This window comes from Equus caballus, chromosome 15 (genome assembly GCF_041296265.1).
Source record: "Equus caballus isolate H_3958 breed thoroughbred chromosome 15, TB-T2T, whole genome shotgun sequence".
NCBI lineage: Eukaryota > Metazoa > Chordata > Mammalia > Perissodactyla > Equidae > Equus > Equus caballus.
This window is the reverse complement of record NC_091698.1, coordinates 41,751,826-41,777,467: the sequence shown is the minus strand read 5'-3', so window position 1 is coordinate 41,777,467 and position 25,642 is coordinate 41,751,826. Positions and strand designations below refer to the sequence as shown.

The 25,642-nt window shown below is 36.2% G+C and overlaps 1 protein-coding gene and 1 long non-coding RNA gene across 3 annotated transcripts in view; both read right to left on the bottom strand.

Annotated features, from left to right (window-relative positions):
* LRRTM4 (leucine rich repeat transmembrane neuronal 4) overlaps positions 1-25,642 on the bottom strand; it is a 750,627-nt gene that overhangs the window by 414,713 nt on the left and 310,272 nt on the right. The gene's annotated exons all lie outside the window — the stretch shown is intronic.
* Positions 9,085-25,642, bottom strand: part of LOC111768057 (uncharacterized) — a 58,847-nt gene continuing 42,289 nt past the window's right edge. Inside the window, exon 2 of the long non-coding RNA XR_002800048.2 lies at positions 9,085-13,659. This is a non-coding gene — a long non-coding RNA (uncharacterized lncRNA). The remainder of the gene's footprint in view (positions 13,660-25,642) is intronic.

Here is a 25,642-nt window from a genome sequence, read left to right as displayed (position 1 = left end):
TTAAGAATGCAGAAAATATACTATTTGAAGAATTTTATCTGTCAAAATTTTGTTTCAAGGTCGCAAATTGATCTACTAATCAAAGTTAATTGTTCTGAATCAGTGGCATAGCAACTCTCATCAACACAGTTAACTCCTACAAATGATACAGGGAAACAAAATATATTGGTAGGTCATTCTGTCAAGAATGACATTCTTAAATATAATTTTCATTTTGTTTTAAGTACTATCAATGATAACTTTAGCTTGCAAAGTGATGTCTTGGCAAGCACCTGAGGAACACTGCCAATCTGATATCTAGGAGATGGGCAGTGTAGACTAATGGTGAAATGCAGGAATTCTGGAGCTAGATGGACTGGCTTTGAATCTCAATCAGCTTCTCAAGTCACTGCATCATCTGGTCATGTCCCTTAAATTTTCTTGGCCTCAGCTTCCTCACCTACAAAATGGACTTCATGATAATAGCACTTATCTCATAGGGTTCTCATTAAGAACAAATGAATATATATTAAGCATATAAATGTAATACAAATTAAGCGTAATACATATTAATGTACCTGGCACATAGTACATTTTCAATAACATTAGCTGCCACCATTTTACTGTAAAAGAACTTGAAAGTAGGCCCTAGGTTATCTTCCACAGCAAAAAACAAAGACTTTTTCATGAGCTGTCCTTTCCCAGTGGGTGCTGAAATCTATAACATCCAAGCTCAGGACTCTCACAACCTATATGGGACTAATGGGATAGGCTGAGCTATCCTCTTCTCTTATCTGCCAGCTAGCTTCGGTTCAGATATGCTAGGGAGACTTGAGGGTTGTTAGGAAGGGGTAATCAATCCTTTGTTTGACGGCACTCCAGCAGAGAGAAAAGTGCTTTACTTCATCTATCCTTGTAGTAGAGTAGATAAGGAAGAGATATGTAACGAACATGGAACCAAAATGTCAACCAGCCATTCAGCTCCTCTGTTACAAGGCTACATCCTGAGTCTTAGAGGAAACTGAAATGTAGGGACTTAGTATAACATTGTGCCTATAGTTAACACTGTACTGTGCACTTAAAAATTATTAAGAGGGTAGATCTCATGCTAAGTCTTCTTAATCACAATAGAAAAAAATCCCCCTGTGGGATGAACAAGATGTCCCTTTGAGCTTATACACTGAGCCAAAGTGAAGACGTGGCTTTGTTCTAGCAATAAAGAATTAATTAAGTCTTACCTTTACTTAAGAGTTAATGATCCGATATGGAGACAATATCACAATATAATTTTAACATGCAAGTAAGGTAATGAAAACAGGGACCTGTGAAAAGGATGCATGGGATAAAGTTGTAGCTTGGGAATTAAAGAGACTCATGTTTATATCCCAACTATGCCTATTCTTTATTAATTGACTTTGATTGCCATTTAGATTCTCTTTATCTTTACAGCAGGCATGACGATATTTCTTTGCATTATTGTTAGTATTATTAAGTGATATACTGCTTGCATTGCCCAGTTTCATGCCAGATGCACAGCTGGTTCACAAACGAGGCTATTTTTACTTTATTTAGTTTACACCTTCAGTGCAATGACAATTATTCTGTACAACGGCAGAACTTAACTGAAGCTTCCTTAAATTGTCTCCAGAATAGTAAATTACTTTGCCATTTTCAATAGAAAAAATACCTATGAGAATATTTAACTTCCTGAGTTCATAGTTATTCATGTTACATGCAATGCTTGTACTATGAAATTTTCCCTTAGGTACAATATGAAAAAGAGGTAAGTGGCAAAATTAGTATGTTTTTATATAACTATTTTTTACCATTGCTAACACTCGCTGATATGGACAATCATTTCCAGCCATCTGTTAACTCTTTTGTCTGCAAACATATTTATTTATAATTCGGTCAGAGTATAGTCCTTCCTTGAATGAAACAGATGTTTTAGTGTTTGGCATCTAAAGAGATAGTCTCTCGTCTTTATTCCAGGGTGACATAGGTTTCTGTGAAGCATCCTCATATTCTTTTATTTTATTAAATAATCTAGAATCTGCTTTCTTTGGATTAAATAAAATAAAGTTTCCTGTGTAATTTAATTGGCTTACATTAGACCTAGTAACTTTCCAAATGCCTCTTTTTAGTAAATTGATCAAAACTATCCATATATTCCAGATGGGCCTTAATGTAGTAAATTTTGGATGGCTACTACTTTATCAATTAACATAAGCAAACCTTATGTTTTAACAATAAGTCTTCCTCATTTAACAATACAAGTATTCAAATTTCAACTACAATGACTTATGTATCAAAAGACATTTTAAGAAGGAAAAAATGCTACAAAAAAGGAAAGAAAGAAAAAGTGATTGTGGAAGAACGTTTTGAATGAAATAGGTCAAGGGAAATGCTCTCACTCTTAAAACTCGTGGCCTTCGTGAGTAGAAAGGTGTTTTAGATACTTCATTAATGAGAAGAGTGGCTTGACCCAAAATACACTTCAAAGTCCCTGGTACAATTGGACACTCGGATGCCCAGACGCATCACTTGCCTTTAAGAAAATGTCATGGGCTAATTAGGAGGTAGTCTAACACGATATCTTTAACAGGATAGAATTATGACCTATTTTTTTCTTTAACTATTCTTGGTATCTCCTCATTAAACACAAATTGGCTTATTCTCTCATACCCAGAGCGAAAGTGAATTGAAGCCTTACTTTTGGGTTGAAACTTGAACTCTCAGCTCCTATCATTTTCATTTGAAGTAGCTATGAGGCACTTTTTTATTCACCGTAGTGAAGCACTGCTTCAGAACTGGCTAAACATCCAGTCTTTCCCTTCTCTTACAGTTTACTTGAACTTTGGTCAGTCAAGTTTCTGCAGAATGACGGACTGGTTTTACTTGCCACTGCTGAACAATGTCAATTCTAGTAAAACCTCATAGATTTTAACTGCTTATGCATCTTAATTAGTAAAACGTTTGAAATAATGGGTATATATTTATGAACATCATTTTTGTTTAGAATTACCATTGCTAATGGCAACAGGGGCAAATTATTGGTTAACTATATGACCCCCTCCCCCCATCGCCTACATCATTTGATCCCTGCTCCTATTCCTTGCTATGCTGCTTGTAGACTGCTGGAGCTGGTATAAGAATAAAGAGGGGAAGCTTCTATTGCTTGTAGAAAAGCTAAGGGTTATAATGCTTTGAAAAGCCCTTCCACAGCAATGCAACTAGGACTTCTATAAACTAGAAAACATGATTTCTGAAGCATTTCCGGGATTTCAAAGTGGTAATGGGAAACTTCCTGGACAAACAATGAGGTGAAATGTGCTGGACACCACTGCCAGAATATGAAATGGAAAACTAGGGTGGACGTGGTTGCAAAGGAATCACAGATTTTTTTTTTCTTCTAAGTGAGTAAGTTTAGCCCTAAGCCAACATCTGTTGCCAATCTTCCTCTTTCTTTTTTTTTTTGCTTGAGGAAGATTAACCTTGAGCTAACATCTGTGCCAGTCTTCTTCCAGTTTATACATGGGTTGCCACCACAGCATGGCTGACAAGCAGTGCATGTCCGTGCCTGGGATCCAAACCCACGAACCCAGGCTGCTGAAGTGGAGCACACCGAACTTAACCACTACACCATGGTGCCAGACCTCCTAGATATTTTTAAATAAGTGAGAGCTTATAAGTTTTTGTGCATAGAGTAACTTGAAGGCAAGGCTAATAAAGGGTTTCTTAGGAGAAATAATAATGGCCTTACTTCAAGAAATATATGATGTATTTGTAAATAGTAGTATTTCCTTAAAATGATCCCCTTGAAGGTAGCTTATTCACTTAAGCAGGTAAAACCGAGTCCCCTAAATTAGTGTTTTCTATTTGAAAGGATAACATGTGACATAAGCACAGAAATTAGCCTTGTTAAGGCAGACATGTTTTAGAGGTTTCAAACTTACGTGTACCTAAGAATCACTTGAAGAGACTTTTGAAAACCTGGGAGGGCGTGTCCTAGGCCAGTGAATAAGGATTTCCAGGGATAGTTCAGGACTGGTACCCAGACATTGAATGTTCTCTCTTTTTCAAACTCTACAGGTAACTGATGCACAGCTATTGTTGGCTGCCATTTTATCCTCCTGTTGAGTCTTGTTTACCTAACCTGTTTATTCTAGGCACCAGGATTTTGAAGTCAACATATTAGAGATATTAATATTTAATAATACGTATCTGGTTTATATATAGTCATTAAGTTTATACTAACTGAATATGATGTGAGCTATATCACATAATGAACATATATATATTTATACATTAAGCCTTTAATTTGAAGATAATGTGCAAATCACACAAATTGTGTTTCTAGAATTGAGTTCAAATTACTCTTCACTTAAGCCAGAGCTAGAAGCGTCAAGGCAAACGTGACTGTTTTTTGGGTCATGCTGGTTCTGCTCTGCTGCTCTGTGATAGTGTTCCATGTCCCATCACGTCTATATTGAGATGGTTTCTTTACTTTCTAAGTGCTTTTATACCAATTACAGACAATTTATAAGGTTTTCTATCTGCAGTAACTAAAAATTAATACTTTTAGCATAGTCTACACTAATCCCATTTTCATATAGTAATCTGCTTTATCCTTAATTGCTCATGACAGCATGGAATATACATATCTTACGTACTTTGATTCCCAAAGAAATACAATGGGAGTGTCCTCAGATTAGAGACTGTATCTCCTTTGTTGCCTACTATCCTCGCTGTGAGCACCTAACACATGACAGAGTCCATAAATGTTAATTAAACAAAACACGGCTCTATTTTCCCTAAAATAATTGCTCTTGGTTGAGTTATTTTGGATATGCATTCAGATCTGTTATCGTCAATGTGAGCTTTCTGCAAGTAAAGAAGAAAAAGAGTAGGGGGAAATAGCTATCTTTTAGCCCAGAAATGACATCTCTCAATTCTCTACATCTCTGGGTTCTTCTGCTTTATTGGCTTTTTGATTGGCCCTGTGATACTGGAAATAGTTTTAAGGTCTGTCCCATGTTTAATGAAGAGCAAACAGTTTCATAAGTTGAAAAAGATCTGGAGATATTTCCCCTAAATATCTGAAACCATTGGTTCCACAATCCTTCCTTGGTAGTGTTAGCAAACATTTCTCCCAGCTGTAGCCACCTGGGCATTTATTTAATGCCACATATTCAGCTTCATATGAGCAAGAATTTCAATCAGCTTGGCTAAAGTGGTTTTTGCAATGCTATTTGTGCAAAATTCTTGATGCCTTCATTGAATAAATAGCACCAGTTACTAAGCAAAGAGTTATTGATATTGAGATAAAAAGACTGGACCCTTGCCCTCAAGGGGCTCAAAATAAAGTGGGGAGGCAGCCAGCATCATGGCATAGTGGTTAAGTTTGGTACGCTCCACTTCAGTGGCATAGGTTTGGTTCCCGGGCACAGACCTACACAACTCATCAGTAGCCATGCTGTGGCGGTGATCCACATACAAAATAGTGGAAGATTCGCACAGATGTTAGCTCAGGGTGAATCTTCCTCAGCAAAAAATAAAATAAAATAAAATAAAATAAAATAAAGTGAGGAAGATGACAATGCATCATGATAAGTGCTGGGCATTGCCAGAGTACCACAGAATGGCAGCATGGTGAAATTCCTATGAATAACATTAAATTCCGATTTTTACCATGGAATTCTTTCTTGAAAAACAATTAGGCATGGTTGTCATAAAAGAGGCAAGAGGATAGTTTTAGTCTGATGCTTCATTGAATTCTTTGGAAGGAGAAAAGCATCAGCTGTATTTCTCTCAATGTGTCTGGGTTTGTGAAACCTGATTCTGTGATAAGAGCAATTGGAGAAGCATAGAAAGGCAGAGCTTACATCATCAGGTCCTCTTTGTATTTACTTAGAACATCATAGATTTGTATTGGTCACCATCTAGAATTACTGATCAAAGAGCATAGGCTGTTGAGCTGCTAGAATGAAAGATCTCAGGAGGCCTCCAGTCCCTTCCCCTAGAATCTGAATTCCTGGAGCGCTCCTTCACAGTCAGGAAGTCTACAGGAAAAGACAGGGCCAGGATGTGATAAGTGGTAAACAAGTATGCAGTACCCTTGTTCACAGAGCTGATAACTTCTGAGAAGAGATTGCTATTTCTCATCTCTACAACAGGTCTAATAAAAATATTGGGAAGATCCTTGACACTGTGTAAATACTTCCCTGACATTTATTCATCTCAGGGTTGAGTATGCTGGCAAGTGAAGTTTGGCAGAAAAGAACCTGAGGATTTGAGCCACACCTTTGCCACTGGGCAGCTACGTGACTTCAGAGAGGTCACTTTAATGACAATAACAACAGCTAAAGTTTATAACTTGCCTTTGGTGTGCCTGACACTCCTCTAAGTACGCATATTAACTCATTCTCCTTTCTTCTGCCTTTCAACAAATATTTATTATTTCCTAGGCAAATAGTAGGGCACTTACTGTCTGTGCGTCCATGTTAGTTTAACATTCCCCATAAATGTTTATTGAGTTAATTGATTAACAATGCTTGTATACATTTTAATCATACACTGTACATAAATAATAATAACTATTTGCCTACACCTATATATGCTATGGTGAAAATACATAATACATGAAATACATAATATAGCCACGCCCTTGAACAGCTTAAATTTATCTAGGGAGAAAAATAAAATGTATATGAAAACTGATTTGAGTTGCCTAAATCATTTTGTCTTTGCTTTTGGTATAAAGTAGCACATTAAAAGATAATATTTGACAGAGAAAACAGAGCTAGCTCTTCTTATTCATCTACAGAGATGACACCAAATAGCTATCTTTGGAAATGAATAATAAGTATCTATTACTTCTGATAGGTAACTGATTCTTACCGCACGGCAGTAAAAATGAGTGAAAAACGTGTACATTTTTATTCAATATTTTTAAACATTTTATAAGCTGGATAAAGTTATATATATTTACATATAAAGTTATATTTTTATCTTGAAATATTTTTATTTTCTAAAGAAACACACATTTGCTTACTGTAGATCAGATGACTCTCAAAATCATAAAGAACCAAATTTAAAGACCAACTCTAATATTTTGTTAAAATGGTTTGAACAAGGCAATGTTCAAATTTAACCTGTAACTGTTTAGCCTGTAACTCTCAGAATTCTTTCCTTTCACTCCGTCTCCTACACTGAGTAAAATGAACTCAAGTAGTTAGAGGTCACAAAGCAAAAATAAAATTACTAATGATCAGATATAACTTGTATCCCTTTTCAATTTTTATTATAATAGTTCAATGTCTTTGTCACTAGAGCATAGAAATATTTAAAGTTCCACTTATGCTCCATATCCCGAATTAAAATGAATAAAACACAATTCTGTTGTTGTTGGTATTTCTCTCATCTTTCTATCATCTAAGATTTCTACTGATAGTTTATAACAGGATGATACATACCTTGCAATTGCCTAAAACAATTCCTTACACTTAATAGTGCTTTAAGTTTGTCAAATGATGTAAACTCTTTTCAAAAATCAAAAAAATAACATTCATTTGTTGAGCTTAATAAGCAAAACACAGGGGCTGGCCTGGTGGTGCAGTGGTGAAGTGCTCATGTTTTCCTTCGGCGGCCCGGGGTTTGCTGGTTCGGATCCCGGGTGCGGACATGGCACCACTTGGCAAAAAGCCATGCTGTGATAGCTGTCCCACATACAAAATAGAGGAAGATGGGCACGGATGTTAGCTCAGTGCCAGTCTTCCTCAGCAAAAAGAGGAGGATTGGCGGCAGATGTTAGATCAGGGCTAATCTTCCTCAAAAAACAAATAAATAAATAAGTAAAGCACTTGTTCTTAGATATAGGTTTTTCCTCTTAAGGAAAACATACATTCTATAAACCTGTTTTTTGATACACTTTGAATCTCTAAATAGGAACACAGTTGGGCAGACTATTATTCTGAAAATAAAATTGTTTGCACAGGTACAAGGGAGAATGCACTAATATTTGAGTGATTTTAGGAAGATGATGGATTTTAGACAGAGAGCACACACTATGCTTCTAAGACCTGAACTAAATTCATCCGTTTAACATCCAATACCTCTTTCCCTGTGCTCCAGGTTACATTTTCCATGTGTTGCCTCATACTCTACTGGATGGAAAGTTAATGAAATGTGTTCATTGACAGTTGTTCCCAGCCATATCTAGGAACAAGCTGAGGTTGGGTTAATAGCACTGCCACCTGGTTTTGTAGTTCTCAGTGCTAGTTCTTGCTAATATCTGCCTTGGTAGAGTAATGCTTCCATCACTTTTCCAGCCCCCACCCCCAGTTTTAGGAGTGTTAGCAGCAATCTGCCTTAAGAATTTAATGTACAGCCTCTGAGAAACAAAAGGAGAGAAAATTGCACTTTTATGAATTTCTAAATTGCCATAGCTCACACTCAATGTTTATTTTATTTTAATACTACTGCCAAAGAGTTTTGCCGACTGAAATAAATTTAGCACTAATGAGCATATTTTGAAAGTTTAAAAACACAGTTTAATAAATGATTCAATGTAGTGTCTACAAAAATGACACTAGAAGGCCGAGGAGTCATTGAGCAGGAGGAAAACCATGAGGAAACAATGGAGCAAAAAATAAATAGGTGAAAGCATTTATGATTTTTACACTGGCAATTAATCAAAGAGTCTTGTTTCTTTTCAACATCACAAAGACAGGGTCGTACAATGACAAAGCTAGGTCAATTTAATTATAAACATGTCCCGGACTAGTTGCTTGATTAAATTAATCCAACAGGGCCTAGTATAAGTAGGTCTTACATATGTTTGTTCTTTTTTAAACTCTATTTCTCTCTTGCTTTACAGTGTTTTAAATAAAGATGACATATTGTGGTCTAACTAATTTTCACAGTTAAATTTATAAATTATTTTGCCCAATAATTATTGTCTTTTAAAATATAATTAGTATTTATAATAAGAATTCTTTAAAGGAATACATTTTCTAGGTTTTAAAATATGGTTGTACTTTCCAGTCTTTGTCTTATACATGTGGCTAAATTATTATTTTTTTCTTGAAAAATTATATAGGTCTATTTTGTTTTTTATTATTACTATTTAAATAGTAATTAATTTATCAGTACCATTTAGGGATCTTCAGGAAAAATAAAATATAGGAGTCATAGAGACATTATTATATATTATTAACTATAATATTAACTAGATTTTGAACTAGAATACAATTATAAACTCTTATAGCACAATGCAAGCCTGGGCAGAGAAAATCTGAAGAAACGGAGAATCAAAGAGACTTAGTTTTATGCTTGCGTTCCATTAACAGGTCTAAGATTTTAATAATAGTGGATGCTGTTCAAATCCATGATCTTTCCACCAAATTTCTTTTTTCCCACATGATAATTTTCTGTTTACATTGTTAAGTGCTATCTAAACTCTTTACTCCACTTCCTGTCCTCCTCTTCTCTCTTGAATCTGTTCCAATTTGTTTTTGTTCCATTTTGACAGAGAAGAGATGACCCATCCCAGACTGATCTCCTGCAGACTGTCACCCAGAATAGGGGTACGCTTTCTGCAAAACTCAATGGAAACTGGAGAGAGGCCCACGAATAAGGTATTCAGTCCTGGACATCCTCAAAGCTGAGATTCAGCTCACCTGATCATGCCAGAGGAGGGTCTGATGGTTTTCCAACTGCACATCCTGATGTGGGGAATCTTGCTGCTGGCTTTTTACATTACACAGCTTCGAGCTCAAGACATGGATGCTAGCCCACTGATCACCCCAGGGAAAGGGCTGGTGCTCCTCCCAACCATTAACGCTGAGTAAGCAGGATTGGGCTGAAGCCAAGGTTCTGTCAAAATGTATGTATTCTTGCTGTGTCCTGCCCTTGTTCATATCAGGAGAAGAGCTAGTGCTTCCTTAACGCTGCATAAAATTCCCAAAGCCAAGAGTCAGGCTCCCTCACTTGAAATCTGATGTCCATTCCTGCTAGATACTTGGAGTTTACCTTAGAATGAAAGTGCATCATGAGACCCAAGTACCTGCTACTTCTGTCTCCCTGAGTTATCTCCCAGTGAACGAGGGGGACTAGTTGATGTGCTCTTTGACTATTTGACCTTTCTCCCTTTTTAATGAAAATCCCCATGATCCAATAAAAAAAAGTGCTAGGCCATCTCCATGTTTCCAAATCAAATAATCACTACTCTATTCTAATATTACTCATCCTAATAGCAGAATTTGACAGTGTTGATCCTGTTCCCTCTCTCCTTTGAAGCTCTTTATTAACTAGTTTCTGGGTTACCACATTCTTGATTCTTTTCCTAACTTACTAGTAACTCCTCCTTATTCTCCTTTGCTTGATTACACTTGAATTCACGAATTGTAAAATTAAAGCATCCTAGCCTTTGGTCCTTCTATATACTTTGCTATACTCATTCCTCAGATGACCTCCTCTTGCTCCATGACTTTGAGTATCACTTGTAATCAGTGAGTAACAACTTTATACTTCTAGCTTCAATCTCTACTCTAAACTATGTATTCCTTTACCCAATTGACTTCTCAACTTTGTAAGAGAGTCATAAATAAATGAGTTCTAACCTTCTATTCTCTGCAAGGAAATTTTCACCTAGGCTACTAATTAGTACTTCAAGTTTAGTAAGTCCAAATTTGTCCACCTCTAAACTTACTTCTTCCTCAGTCTTCCCATCATCACTGAATAGTAACCACATTTTTCTGGATACTTACACTAATTGACTTGGTCTTCTTGACTTCCCTTTCCCTAATACTCCACATCCAAGCCATCTGCAAATTATGTTGACAATTCTTCTGAAATATATCTAGACTCCAACTTCTGCTCCCTACCTCCACTGCTCTGCCCACAGTCCAAGGCACCATCATCGCTTGCCTGGACTTAACAATAGCTTCCGAGCAATTTTTTGTGCTTCCACTTTTGCCCTTCTAATGAATGTTCTCCAGACAACAGCAGTAGAGCAACGGTTTTGAGTAGAGGATTGATGTCACCTTGCTGCATATATGTCATTAGTATCATGACTCTCCCCTGAATACCCAAGTACACATCTGCTCAGGGGTTTTGCACTAGATGTTTCTTCTGCCTGGAATGCTATTTTCCTAAATAGCTGAATGGCTGCTTTCTTATTTTCTCCAAATCTTTGCTCACATATCACCTTATCAGTGTCGCCTTTTAAAAAATTTCTCATAAAAAATATCACATCCTCAACAATAAATTTTTATTGACTCATCTTGTTTTATATTTCTTCATTGCATTTACCACCATTTGAAATACTATGTCTGTCTGTCTTCCCCAGAAAAATATACACTATAGGAGACAGGACTATTTTACTCTGGTCATTCCTCCAATTTTTTAGTGCCTAGGTCCCTGTTTGGCAGCTCATAAAAGTCACTCACTTTGAAGTTTTCAGTATTTTGCTGTAAATTTAGTTTCACAACAGAAGATTTTAATATAAAAGAGTCACACCCTATGCATTCATTCAACACATACACTAGGCAATCACACCATTATTAATCTATAACTAGTACTTATTCAATGTTATTAAATTATTCATCAAACATACTTTTAAACCCATATAAATATAATAGATTGTGCTAAATACTGTTGGGAATATACATATAAATAAGACACTATTGTTCTCTTTAAAACTACATAAATTGGTGAGCATCATCAGAGAGAAAAGAATATAAAGACAAAAGTCTAGGAATGCTCCAAAGTGCAAAATGATTCTTGATGGGCAAAGAAGAGTAATAGAAAGCTTTGTTTCACAGCTGGCAGTTGGACTCACTCTAAAAATAATTTAAACATAAAAAGCTTGAGAAGAATAGGTAATTCCACCACTTGCTAATTACATGGTCTTTGAAATTTTTTTTCCTTAAACTTTTACTGATGTTTTGTTTTTAACTCTCTGATATTTAGTCTTCTCGTCTATATAACAGGGAATTTTGTGCATATTAAATGAGGAAAATGTTCATAAAGCATATATATAGTGCCTGGCACATAGTTAGTCCTCAATTATTACTATAAGAGTAAGGAAAACGTAGACTAAATGAACAGCATGAATGGTATAGCCATAGAATGGCAGAGATTATCTTTAATATACTTTTTTAAAATGAAATAGCTATTACTTTAATAACAAGGAAAAATAACACAGGCTATGATGAAAAGGTAGACAAAATAGTTTCTATTTTGTAATGGTCATTTTTGTATAGGACCAACATACTTGTTTTTCACTGTTCTTCACAGGATTTCCAATTAATTCCCCAAGATTTGCCAGATTTAGAAAATAAAAACACAAAGTTCTCAGTTAACTTTGAATTTAAGATAAACAAAAAATAATTTTCTGTACAAGCATGTCTCAAACATTACATGGGACATGCTCATGCTTTAAAATATTCAGTTTTTAACTGGACTTCATATTTAGCTGGGACACCTGAATTTAATCTGACAACCCTAAATACAATCCCTGCCTTTATTTTTACTTATTTTTGGTGAGGAAGATTGGCCCTGAGCTGACAACTGTTGCCAATCTTCCTCTTTTTGCTTAGGAAGATTGTCCCTGAGCTAACATCCATGCCAATCTTTCTCTATTTTATATGGGGGATGCTGCCACAGCGTGGCTTGATGAGTGGTGTGTAGGTCTGCGCCCAGGATCCAAACCTGTGAATCTCAGGCCACCAAAGCAGAGCATGTGAACTTAACAACTATGCCACCGGGCTGGCCCCTTGCTTTGTTTTTTAACTTAAACAGTATGCTGATAAAAAGGCTCATCAAACATACACACACAAAGACACACACACATACATGTGCATACACAAACAGAGGCCTTACATGCTGTGCTTGCCAGTTTCATGTATTGAGCTGGCAAGGACCAGCTCTGATGTACAACTGAAAGGGAACTCAGAAAACCAGAGATCTTAGAATGCAAATTAAGATCCATTGAAAACATAGAGCAGAGGTCTGCAAATCAAGTCTTGTGGGCTAAATCTCATCCATGGCATTTTTTGACACAGCCCGCAGGCTAAGAATGGTTTTAACATTTTTATATTTTAATTTATAAACAAAGAGTAATATCCAGATAGAGAATTTATGTGATCCACAAAGCTTAAAACATTTATTATCTGGTCCTTTATAGCGAACATTTGTCAACTTGTGAATACAGGAAGAAACTCATTCATCATTCATTCATTCAGGGAATAATTACTGAGAGCCAACTATGTCACAGGAACCCTGCTGGGTGCCCTCATGGAGCTTACAGTATAGTATGAAGAAAGGAAAAAGACATTTAATTAAACAAGCATTGAAATAAATCTATAAGCACTCGAATCTATATTAAAGTATAGAACATTACACAAACAAATGTTTCTAAAGTTAGGTATTTTGACTTTTTTATAATGCAAGCTAATAATTTAGCCCTGCCAAAAATGGAAATTTATTTTCTGATTTCTTTTTTATGTTTAGTAAGCTGGCACTTTAAATACTCGATTCAAAATTTACTTTTCATATACCTTTTGCTTTCCTTCAGAGTATTCCTTCGTTCAGAGTTTTCAAAGAAACTCTAGCAAAGCGATGTTACAACATCACCATGGAATGATCCTCATTATCTTCCAGGTCAACTTCTTTTATCTAAAATGCAAGTTTGGCAGGGCACATATTGAGTGGTAAAACATGAATGGGAGAAAACACTCAGGCAGACAGACGTGTCAAATCTACTCTGCTTATAAATGGGATAGTAGCTATCATTACCCAGTAGACTTCAGATCTGACCTTTGTCTTTACTCATCCCTAACACATTTCCCGAGTCATCTACTCTACTTATTTCTTTAAGATTTACTATTAAAGAGGAAGAATTGCTTATATAACATTAGCATTTCTGTCTAGGAACAGAATGTGAACCCTTAACTTCTACTTGATACATATCTTTCCATGTCATTCATGAACGGTGTGCTCTCCACAGAGCAAATCCAGAGAGTTGCTTCAGAGATTGATTCCAAATAGTGCCCTGTTTGGCTGGACTGGCCTCTTATGAGTCTCATGATTTTCTCTTGCATCTTTAGAACAAAGTCCGTCTTCCTTCCCCAGGCAACCAAGCCTAACTGTGCAGCCACAAGAGGATCTTACATGGCTGCTTTCATCTAACCTCTCACCCCATCAATGTGAACGGACTGAACTCTCCAATAAAAAGACACAGAGTGGCAAAATGGATTAAAGAACAAGATCCAACAATTTGTTGCCTCCAGGAAACACACCTCAGCCCCAAGGACAAACACAGACTCAGGGTAAAGGGGTGGAGGACAATACTTCAAGCAAACAGCAAGGGAAACAAAAGAAAGAATAAACAAATGGGACTTCATCAGATTAAAGAGCTTCTTCAAGGCAAATGAAAACAGGATTGAAACAAAATAACAACCCACTAACTGGGAAAAATATTTGCAAGTCATATATCTGAAAGGCTTAATATCCATAATATATAAAGAACTCTCGCAACTTAACCACAAAACATCAAACAACCCAATCAAAAAATGGGCTGGAGACATGAACAGACATTTCTCCAAAGAAGATATACTGATGGCCAATAGGCACATGAAAAATGCTCATCATCGCTGATCATCAGGGAAATGCAAATCAAAACTACACTAAGATATCACCTTACACCCGTTAGAATGACAAAAATATCTAAAACTAATAGCAACAAATGTTGGAGAGGTTGCGGAGAAAAAGGACCCCTCATACACTGCTGGTGGGAATGCAAACTGGTGCAGCCACTATGGCAAACAGTATGGAGATTCCTCAAAAAACTAAAAATAGAACTACCATACGATCCAGCCATCCCACTACTGGGTATTTATCCAAAGAGCTTGAAGTCAGCAATCCCAAAAGTCCTGTGCACCCCAATGTTTATTGCAGCACTGTTTACAATAGCCAAGACGTGGAAGCAACCTAAGTGTCCATCAACAGACGAATGGATAAAGAAGATGTGGTACATATATACAATGGAATAGTACTCAGCTGCAAAACAGAACAAAATCATTCCATTTGCAATAACATGGATGGACCTTGAGAGAATTATGTTAAGTGAAATAAGCCAGCAAGAGAAAGATAATCTGTGTATGACTCCACTCATATGAGGAATTTAAAACTATGGACCAAGAACAGTTTAGTGGATACCAGGGGAAAGGTGGGGTGGGGGGTGGGCACAAAGGGTGAAGTGGTGCACCTACAACATGACTGACAAACACTAATGTACAATTGAAACTTCACAAGATTGTAACCTATCAATAACTCAATAAAAAAAAAGTTTTGTAAAGGCAACATGAATATACTGTCATAAACATTCAATAATTACATCTTAGGGTCTTATCCACTGCTAAATTAGGAATTTAACAGAAAAAATTAAAATGTGCTTAACATCAGTGGTTCTTCAAGGCACGGAATCCATCTACACTTTAAAATCATATTATTTTTCATAATATGTTTGCAGTTGAGTGAAAATGTTTTTTCTAAGTTCTGAGGTGAATTGTCAGAAGAATATGATGAACTCAATTATTTGCCTTTAGAAAGCACGGCAAAACTATTTCAAGCAAAAATCTTTAAAAGAAAATTAAATTTGTACAATATAGATAGAGAGAAAGATAAAGAGAGTGCATTGCTTGAAATTTTTGAGTTTTCTGAGGTGAAAATGGGTAGGAAGTCTACCTTTTGGCGGTCACAAATCTTATGACAAATTAACATCTTAGACTTACTCCTTTTGCAGAAATAAAATAGTGTTTATGAAGTACTCAGAGGCTTGGGCTTTGCTAAAAATGATTCAAAGGTTAAAATCTACCAATTTCCTCTCCTTTCTGTCCAATCTTTAATATTCTTTGGCATAGTCCTCGGTTGGAGACTGGTTTTAAAGCTACTTTTTGAAACAACCCATAACTAGGCCTCAGGGAGCCTCATCACCGTTACATGGGTTATAACAGAAAAGTAGAAATATTAAAGCTACGTCTATAAAATTCAGAGTTGATATTTCTTAACTTGTTTTCTTTATGAGTATAAATCCTGGAATATCTTGCAATCACACTTGTACCTATGCTTTTTTATTAATTTGATGCTTCTATTTATATTTATAATGTAATATTTTGCTCCTTTAATTTTCTATATCACAAATTCTATACTTCAAGTTTTCTCTATCTCAAATTCTCCATAGTTTGAAAATTTCAATGTTTTTGTTCACCCATAAATTCATATATAATTAGATTGCCTAATAATTAAGAACATTTTATTAAAAATGTTCTTTTGTAAATCAAAACCTCAGAGGATAGCTCATGTGCATGAAACTTGCCTGGTAACCATTTGATTTATTTATTTAAGACTATTTTCTGAGTTGCAGGTGTGTGCCAGCTATATACTATATGATGTATCTGATGACATATGGTCACATTTATTGAATTGGGTCATGGAAAAACAGATCATATAGAGGAGACGTATGTCCTTGTTGTTTCTGCCTCCCTCCATATTTCTAATGTTCTGTGCAGACCATTCAAAGGAAACTCAGCCCATATCCTATCCAACCAGGACAAAAGAAGAGCCCAAGGGGGCTCATTTAACTCTTTAGAAAAGACACTTCTCTCCTTAGCTCACAAAATCAAATCACTGTAATGATTCACACAATCTGTGACTACAGTTTGGATATGACCTCAGGTAGAATATGTATCTACAAGTGTGAAAAATATGACCTTGGTTGGTTTCATGCAAGGAAGTAGAATTAAAAAGCCAATATCTTCAAATAATTTTTCAATTATAATAGATTTAAGAATATCATGGTACATTTGCTGAAATTTGTTGATTCACATACTTACAGGACCATTTAGGATGATTAGAGCAGTCATCTTAATCTTGGCTCTGCATTAGAATGACCTAGGTAGATTTTAGTAAACACCCATGCCTGGGGCTCTGCTCAGACCATTAATTAAGAATCTCTGGAGGTTGGGACTTGAGCATCAGTATTTTTAGACAATGTCCCCTAGTGAATCCTATCCGCACCCAGGGTTGAACAACACAGCATTAGAGGCCATGCATGGTACTCAAGTTTCTGGAGTTCTCAACTGTAATTGTATATTAGATACACCTTCTTAGCTTTTGTTTTTGTTGTTTAGAGCCTGATGCAGGAGTTCTGCTGCCATTAAAGATTCAGAAATCTGTTAAAATCCTAACTCTCAACCTAACAACAAGAAAAATCATACAGGGGCCAGCTCCATGGCCGAGTGGTTAAGTTCGCGTGCTCTGCTGTGGCGGCCCAGGGTTCGGATCCTGGGCGCAGACATGGCACCGCTCGTCAGGCCACGTTGAGGCGGCGTCCCACATCCCACAACTAGAAGGACTTGCAACTAAAATATACAACTGTGTACAGGGGGCGTTTGGGGAGATAAAGCAGAAAAAAAAAAAAAAAGATTGGCAACAGTTGCTAGCCTAGGTGCCAATCTTTAAAAAAAAAAAAAAAGAAAAGAAAAACCATACAGACTACGAAAGTTTAAACTTTCTTAAACCCAGATTGCAGAGGTCACAAGGCAACAACATAGCCTGAAATTGAAGAACCAACTCCCACTGCTACCCAATGGAAATGGTTTGCAAGCACTGGCTAAATTATTGCAGAGCATGAGAAGATAAGACAGAGTGTCCTACTAGCAAGTAAGAAATATTCACACCAGAATTTTAATGAACTTCTCAAGGTTGAGCATGAGCCACAATGAGAGTGCAGAATCACTGGGAGCTATAGACACAAGGGAGTTTGCACTCACTCGAGGGTTCTTCTCCATGAATCTCCATCAAGTCCTCATGAATAAGATTTAGAACAGAATGGTAGACTGGAGAGAGCCTCATTCGGTGGGTAACTATGGAGGAGGGGACTGCTGCTAGGATAGGAAAGGCACAGAACTCCACTTAGACCCTTCTCTACTGTACAACAGCTCTAGAATGCCTGGTAAGGGGTAGCAAACCCTGTGGCCCCAGGGCATAGGTAAAAACCACTCTGTGATAGCTAATAGCAAAAGAAAAATAACCCTACCATTGGGGGTGGGGCAATTCTGAATCCAGAAGCTATACCAATACCATTGGCAGTTCCCTCACTTCGGAGGAGTGCAGGACATTTTCTCCCCAAAAATACCAAAGAAATAAGACAGAATTTGCTCCAGGAAGGAGGTACAGTAAGGGCAAGCAGAACTTCTAAGACAAAGACATACAGTGCCTGCCTAACACTGAATCTGGATCATGAAAACAGAGATCTGCCCGTGTTTCCCTGTGTCCTGCCACCCCAAAACCATGCTAACAAGCACAAAGTACCAAGAAATAACAGTGTACTTCTGGGAGAGCGTAAATTGTATGCAAACAGATCCAAGCAGAAGAAATATTAAAAACAAAGCAAGACATATTATATCCAAACTATTAGACATCTTATATTCAAACTGCTTAAAGCCAAAGGGAGTGAAATCTGTAGGAAGCCATTAAAAAATATTTATATATCATACACTGACTGAGGATGAAAGGCAAGAATTAGAGCTGACTTATGGTCAGAAACTAGGCGAAGCAGAAGGCAATAAAGTGACATGATTAAAATACTAAAACAAATAGAGAGTCAAAGCAGAATGATACACCCAGCAAAAATAATTTTTAAAATTAAAACAAATATATTTTAGACAAATCAATGCTAAGTAAATTCATTTCCAGCACACCGTCACTATAAGAAATGTTAAAGGAAATTCTTCAGACAGAAGGACTATAATACAGAGAAATGCGAAATAAAGAGCAAGCTCCAAAAATGTTCTAAATAAAGGTTAACAGAGAAGATGTTTTTATTCTTATTTTTAATCATTCTAAATACAATTGGCTGTCCAAATAAAAATAATAGTAATGCACTGTAGATTTATGCCCATGTAAAAGTAAAATATAGGACAATAACCATACAAAAAAAGAGAGGGATGAAATGTAAGTATACTGCTGGGCATACTTGTGCATACTGCATGAAATTGTATAATATTATTCAAATGTAGATTTTGATAAAGAAATAAATAAGAAGCCAATATTGCATCGGCTTTAAATGGAACAATAGTTAAAATGGAACCATAAAAAATATACCAAATCATTCTAGAAGTAGGCAGTAAAAGAAGGAAATTAGAACAAAGAACAGATGGAACAAATAGAAAACAACCAGCAATCCACTAGATTTTAAATCAACCATATCAACAGTATTAAATGTAAATGATCTAAATGAAGCAATTAAGAAAGAGGTTGTCAGACTGGATGAAAAAGCAAGACCCAACTATATGCTGTCCATAGAAAAGCCACTTTAAATATAAAGTTATAGATGGATTAAAAATGAAAGGATGGGAAAAAAGTATACCTCACAAACACTAATATAAAAGAAATCTTGAGTAGCTATAGTAACATTACAGGAATATCAACAGGGATAATGAAGGTCATTCCAGAATGATAAAGAGGTCAACACCTCTGGAAGATGCAATAATCCTAAACATTTTGCACCTGCTAACAGGACTTCATAATTCATAGAGCAAAAACTAATAGAAATGAAGGCAGATAAAAAATCCACAAATTGGGTTGGAGACTTCAATACTTCTCTCTCAGTAATTGATAGAATAAGTAGACAGAAGATCAGTACAAATAGAGAAAATCTGGAGAACTCTATTTGTTCTTCAATATATTAAGTCAATTTATTTGACTTAATTGACATTTATAGAATAATCCACTGAACAGCAGCAGAAGACATATTCTTTTCCAGTGCACACGGACCATTATTGTGTGGAGGTGAAGTATAAGGTAAAGCTCTGGAAGATGCTATTTCATCTTTCGGTGTGCACAACTACAAGTCCCAGATGGAAGGACTAGGGGTTAATTGATGGTTAACGTGATGGTTAATTTTATGTCAACTTGACTGGGCTAAGGGATGCCCAGAGAGCTGCTAAAATATTATTTCTCATTTCCGGATGTTTCTGTGAGAGTGTCTCCAGAAGAGATTAGTTTTTGAATCAGTAGTCTGAGTAAAGATCACCCTCACCAATGCAAGTGGGCATCATCCAATCTGGTGAGGGCCTAAACAAAAAGTCAGAGGAAGGGTGAATTCGCTCTCTCTGCTTGAGCTGAGACATTCATCTCCTCTCCTCTCGGACATAAGCATCCCTGGTTCAAAGGATTTCAGACTCAGACTATGACATACACCATTGGCCCCTGATTGACCATATGTGCAAGAGTTCATTTTGGGGCTTTTTATTCGGTTCCATTGGTCTATAAGTCTATCTTTACACCAGTAGCACACTGCTTTGATTATTGTAACTTTATAATAAGTTTGGAATTCTGGAAGTATGGATACCAGTTGCAGAACAATGTGATGGTACTTAACACTACTGAGCTATACACTTAAAACTGGTTAAATGGTAAATTTTATGTTGTATGCATTTTACTATGATTAAAAATTTATTTTAAGAAAGTGACAATTGATATCACAGCCTTTGAAATAAAGTATTTACATCACTTTTCAATTTTGTTCAATAGTATTTTAAGGTTATCATCCATAACAGATACCCATATCTAGATGTTTTAAAAGAAATTTGCAAGAAGGACCAGAATGGGAACAAACATATGGGGAGATTGGTAGAGACCTAACTATAGATGTTACAGTAGGCAGTTGCTGAAATGACTCCAATTATGCCCTCCATCCTGATATTCATGCCTTTATATGATCCTCTCTCCTTGAAGGTGGGCCAGATCTAGATGCTCACAATTAATAGTATATGGCAAAAGTAATAGGAAGGCATTTTTAAGATTAGGTCACAAACACTGTAATTTCCTCGGTGTTCTCATTCTCTCTCACAGCCTCTCTTCTCTCTCTCTCTTTCTGCCTCTCCTCACTTGCACACTCCGATGAAGTAAGCTGCAATATTTTTGTGTATGTGTGAGGAAGATTGGCCCTGAGCTAACATCTGTGCCAATTCCTCTACTTTATATGTGGGACACTGCCACACCATGGCTTGATAAGTGGTGTGTAGGTCCATGACCAGGATCCAAACTCATGAACTCCGGGCCACTGAAGCAGAGTGCATGAACTTAGCCACAATGTCACCAGGCCAGCCCCTAAGTTGCAATATTTTTAATTGCTCTATGAAGAAGCCCACAAAGAATTGAAGGAGGACTTTGGCCAGTAGCCAGCAAAGAATTAAGGCCCTCAGCCCAAGATACAAATCTTGCCAACGTCCACATGAGTAACCATGGAAGTGAATTCTTTCTCAGTGGAGCCTTGCTATGACCCTTACCTTGGCCATTACCTTGACTGAACTCTTATGAGAGGCCCAGAAACCCAGAGGACCTAGTCAAGCCAAGCTCCGATTCCTGATCCATCTAAATTGTGAGATTATGGTTTTTCAAGCCACTAAATTTTGGGGGTTTTTTTACACCAAAATAGTTAATTATTATATGATAAATGCCATTGAATGAGACAGAAATAAAAAGTGCTAAGGGATTATGAGAAAGTTCAAAGAAGGCAATAATCTCCAAGGGTAAGGAGACAGGCAGAAATAATTTCCTAAAAGGTGGAATTCGGTGTGTTCCTAAGGTTAGAAATTATTGATGTTCAGAATTAAGATTTGTTTAGGGGAAACAAAAACCAACTACACTTATTTTAAACACATTTTTGTCATAGCTTCTAGTGTCACCATGGGTTAGTCTACACTATTTCTTCGTCAAGTGAACTAGCTCTCAATTCAGCTTATGAGATAATTTTTGCATTAACACATAATGTCTGTTTTGGGGGTTTTTAAGCTGTGGAATGGGAAGGAATGAAAGAGATTAAAGTGGCTTTCTCAATCATTAGTAGAGATATCCGTTTCCAGTTTCCAAATGAACACTGGAGCTGTGAAGTAACATTTGGATTGCATGGATTTTATCCCTGGAACCTCACAAGAGAAAATTGGTCCTTGCTACTTGCCAAGAATCTACGTGGGTCAACCACATAACATGGTCAGCCAGTTCCATTAATCTTAAATGCCACTAAATTCTCTGCAAATCCTTAGCTCAATTCTTTATCTTCTCTGGGTTTTTCCAATGCCTAGTTTGAGTAGTCACCTTTAGAGCTGAGTAGGCAAAGCTCCCTTTAGTTTGAAATATGTGTGATGCAAGATAGAAACATTTAAAAGTGACAAAACAAATTATTTCACTAGACTCAGTGGCTCATCAACAGTTTATATTCTACAATCTAATTGCTCAGCAATTAAAAAAATCTCCATCTGAATGTGCTTTCTAATCACTGTTTCCCCATAAAGTGGGAATTAGGCAAGGTACTTCGCAGGCTCCATAATATGGTCAGTACGATGGGAGGACTCAGAAGTCATAGGTCCAAATCTGCTGCCATTTCTCCCATATATACATACTACAACGACAAATAAGTGAATCAGTATATAAATGAACAGCATTGAGTACCTGTGCTATTCAAAATTGCCATGTGTGACTATTAACATTTAAATTAACATACAATTAAATATTTCACTCCTCAGTCACACTAAATATTTTAAGTGCTCAACAGCCCCGTGAGTCCAGTGGCTAGTGAACCGGACAGCACGGGCACAGAGCATTCCCATCGCCACCGACCGTTCTACTCTACAAAGCTTCTTCAACCATCGCCCTTTTTGGTTTTCCCGGCTTTAAAATGAAGATGAAAATTCCTGCCTACCTCACAATATAGATGGGGTGATCCAATATAATGGATATAAAAGCTCTTTACAGACATAATGGCATATTATTATCATCATCACTGTTTCCGTTGTCATGATTTATTTTTTATCAATGACAATATCATACCTCTGGATGAAATTATAGGACTATTCTCACAGGCAAACATACCAGCTTATGTAAAAGTATTTGCAAAATGTGATGTTTTAGACCTACATTCATAAATCACTATTTTAAAATATTTTTAAAATCAAAAATTCACTATTGTAATCAATGCAATTTTTATTTCATTTTGTAAATAAACATCCTTCTAGTAGGGTGAGATTTTGAAAAATTATATTGATTGGTGTGCACATAACATTTTGATTAACGAAAGTGCAGAAGTGTGCCACATATTGTTTTTAAAAATCTGATAATAAGCACTTAAAATATGTTTTAAATTAATAAATCATTTAAAATTAATGAAACGTTAGCAGTAACTAAAATAAAAAGAAAATATAACTTCACAAGGGGAAAGTAATATACAATGTACAAACTTGAGCAGCTGTAATTCCTAGGCACTTAAAACTTGATATAGGTGAACCGAGTGATCACAAAATCGCATCAGTAGATGACTTATTGAAACATTTCCTTTTTCTTTCTATTTAGAGTTCTGAAAAATCTTCCCTGTGTTTTCTAGTTTCTAGCAATGGTGTCTTTTAGACAGGCATTTTAACAATAATAGGTCTATTTGTTCTTCACATACAGCTCTCAGAACAGAACTACTTTGCAGAATCCATTGCTGTTTTGAAGATCCTGTGTCTGAAAGTTATAAACCACCTAGTAACTCCATGTGGGCTCTGGTTTTTCATAACTTAGGTGCTCACCACATCTCCCAGTGCTCTCATTTCTCTGCCAACATGTTGGGATTGTTAAGAAGTTGGAGAGAAAATTTTGAGTGACACAAAAATGTGAGAATGAGGTATTCTTCCAATATGTGCATGAGTAATGTTAAGGAAAATCTATTAGGCTTACGTCTGTAAATAAGAATGTTGTCCACTGGAGGCCTGCATGGTGGTGTAGCGGTTAAGTGTGCGCACTCCATTTTGGCTGCCCAGGGTTCACTACACACTGCACATCAAGCCGTGCTGTGGCCGTGTCCCACATACAAAATGGAGGAGGATTGGCACAGATGTTAGCTCAGAGACAATCTTCCTCAAACAAAAAGAGGAAGAATGGTAACAGATGTTAGCTCAAGGCCAATCTCCCTCACCAAAAAAAAAGAGAGAGAGTATGTTGCCCACAAAAATTGATATTAATTAATATTTTGAAAGTATGCTTTTAGGTTTAGTACTTCCTATAGAAGCAATTGGTCATTTTACTACGATAGTATTTAAATTAATTATAAATTAACAATATTAATACATTAATTAAATTTATATATTAATATATGAGTTACATTAATATATATTAACATAATATAAATTAATATAATATGATACATAATATTAATTGTACCTACTATATCAATATGTTATTGGTATATTATTTTAACTTTGGAGACTGTTTTATTTTGAAATTCGGTTGTCCTAGGGCACCAGAAATGACTGTCATTGGATAGTCAAAAACAATTTTTGAAAATTGAAACATTTTATGTATACACATTAAGTAAAAATATATATTCATATATGAATTTATATATACATAAGTTTTAGGTGTTTTTATAAATTACAAAAATATAGATATAGGCAATCATTTGCAAAATAAAACATGGACACAAAAGAAGTGCGTATATTTAATTTGCAAATTAAAATATGAACCAAAATCAGTGTATATTTATATAGTTGCAAAGAAAAGCATGGGCATAAAATATTGATACCAAATAAAGATAATTTTTATAAACCCCTATCCAACTGGAATGAAAATAATTAATTTCTATGCCACCAAAACTTCATAGAAAATCAATTCCCAGTACCATTGGAGCCTGAAAGCCTTGAAGTAAACTAGAACACCAAACTTTATGTCACTCTAGCTGTCTAAGAACTATTAATAGGACATCACAAGTAATATTGAAATTATAGATACATTTAACAGGGAATGGAATAATCCAAGGTGAAAAGTTTGATGTACTGTTTTGGTTTATCTGAACAGCCAAAGAAACAAGCCCCCTTTTCAATTTTGTATTACTATAATTTTACTATCGTAGTGTATACCTAGTAAAAACAATTTCTCTATATTCTGAAGAAATCATAAATTCTATAGGATCCCAGTTAGCAAAAAGTAGATTTAAAAAAAAAAAACAAATCTATCAAAGTTTTTCAGAAAGATAAAAGCTTAAGCAGATGGATTTAAATTCTAGTTCTCGCCAACATTCCCACTGAAATGATGGAAGGCATAGATCCCGTATGGCAGGATAATATTTGTATTTTGTCCTTATGTGTTTACCCTTCTCCTCCCATTTCTAGAAAGTACCTGGGATTTTTTTTTCCCCCACAGATTTTGGATGACCAGACAAAAGCAAAAGTACTTCCTGTTTTTCTGTGCAATTTTAAGCTCTGCAAAGAGGACTCCTATGATGTCCAGGGAAACGGAGGAAGAAGGAAAATTAAGAAGCAGCTCGCTAGATAAGAACTAAGTGTGAGAGGGGGCTGACTAATCTCTGTTCTTGGGAACGCATAGCACCCCAGGGAGAAGGCAAGACCTCAGGGGAACCCCATATCAGGCATATATCTTGACCTTGCTGTGTGTGAGGCACTGTTCCAAGAACTTTGCCTGCACTTATTCATTCAATCCTTACAAAATTCCTTTGAGATCAGGTATTAGAATTTACGTTTTACAGAAGAAAAAACTGAGGCCAAGAGGTTATATGATAGGCAATGGCACACAGCTAGTAGTAGAGATGGTATGTGACTCC